This window comes from Dinoponera quadriceps, unplaced genomic scaffold, assembly GCF_001313825.1.
Source record: "Dinoponera quadriceps isolate SergipeBrazil2010 unplaced genomic scaffold, ASM131382v1 scaffold8780, whole genome shotgun sequence".
Taxonomy (NCBI): Eukaryota; Metazoa; Arthropoda; class Insecta; order Hymenoptera; family Formicidae; genus Dinoponera; species Dinoponera quadriceps.
In genome coordinates, this window is record NW_014562578.1 from 1 (window position 1) to 1,308 (window position 1,308).

The 1,308-nt window shown below is 46.9% G+C and overlaps 1 pseudogene; it reads left to right on the forward strand.

Moving 5' to 3' along the window:
- The first annotated feature begins 105 nt into the window (after window positions 1-105).
- Window positions 106-1,303, forward strand: LOC106751156 (annotated as a pseudogene).
- The last annotated feature ends 5 nt before the right edge of the window (window positions 1,304-1,308 follow it).

Consider the following 1,308-nt stretch of genomic DNA (forward strand, 5'->3'; position numbering starts at 1 on the left):
CTCACTCCTCCCACTGTCCGTGCATGATAAGATTCGCGCGGCTATGATCGTAATATCATATTCAACGAGCGACGAAATCACTCGTTTTCGGACGCGTCAGTCAGAATGGAGTTGTCGTGGCCGACGTTACTCTCGTCGCCTTTTGCGCTTCTATTAACAACTTTGTTCGCTATTGGCGTACTGAAATTCGTCGTCGTTCTATATCATGTGTACACTTACTGGAAGAAAAGAGGTGTCCCTTATATACGAGCGGTTCCGAATTTGGGGTCGCCTTGGATACTGTTGTTTCGACGCATGAGCTCCCCCGACTTTAGCAAGCACATCTACAATTATGACCCGAACGCTAAGTATATTGGCATGATGGACATAGCCACTCCTCTCGTTGTTCTGCGCGATCTCGAGCTCATCAAAGATGTCATGGTGAAGGATTTCGAACATTTTACCGATCATTCCACTTTTATGCCTGAAGAATTAGACCCCATGTTTGGTAAGAATGTCTTCGTCTTGTGCGGTGATCGCTGGAAAGAAATGAGAAACACGTTGAGCCCCTCTTTCACCGGCAGTAAGATGAAAGTTTTGTTCGAGCTAGTGTCAAGATGTTCCCACGAATTCACCGAATATCTGGCGGATCATCCGGAACTATGGTCCTCTATCGACACGAGGGACGCGTTCAGGCGGTACGCCACTGATGTAATCGCCACGTCGGCCTTCGGCATAAGCGTCAATTCCATGAAGGAGCGTAATAACGAATTCTTTATAAGAGGCGTGGAGGCCAGCAATTTCAGCACCTTCGTGCCTGTAGTTCATGTTATTCCGCACGACTCCGCGGTTAATGAAGGCACTAGGTGTGCATTTTTTTTCGTCTTTTATATCCCAATTCTTCAAGAGAATCGTGGCTGAGACCATTAAAATGCGCGGAGAGCAAGGAATCGTACGACCGGACATGATTCACTTATTGATGCAGGCTAGGAATAAAGGGGGTCGTAGTGTGCACGATATGACCTTGGACGATATCGTGTCGCAGGCATTCCTTTTCTTTTTGGCCGGCTTTGATACGTCTTCGACAATAATGTGTTTCCTTGTACATGAACTCGCGGTTCACCGAGATATACAGGATCGTCTATATGAGGAAATAGAACGACATCTCGCCGAGGGAATCGGCGAAATCTCTTATGAGTTAATGTCGAAGATGACTTACTTGGACATTGTGCTATCGGAAGTTCTTCGGAAGTATCCGCCGGTGCCCATCATTAATAGGGTCTGTGTAAAGAGTTATAAGCTATCTCCGTCGAAGCCAGGCTGCAAGAG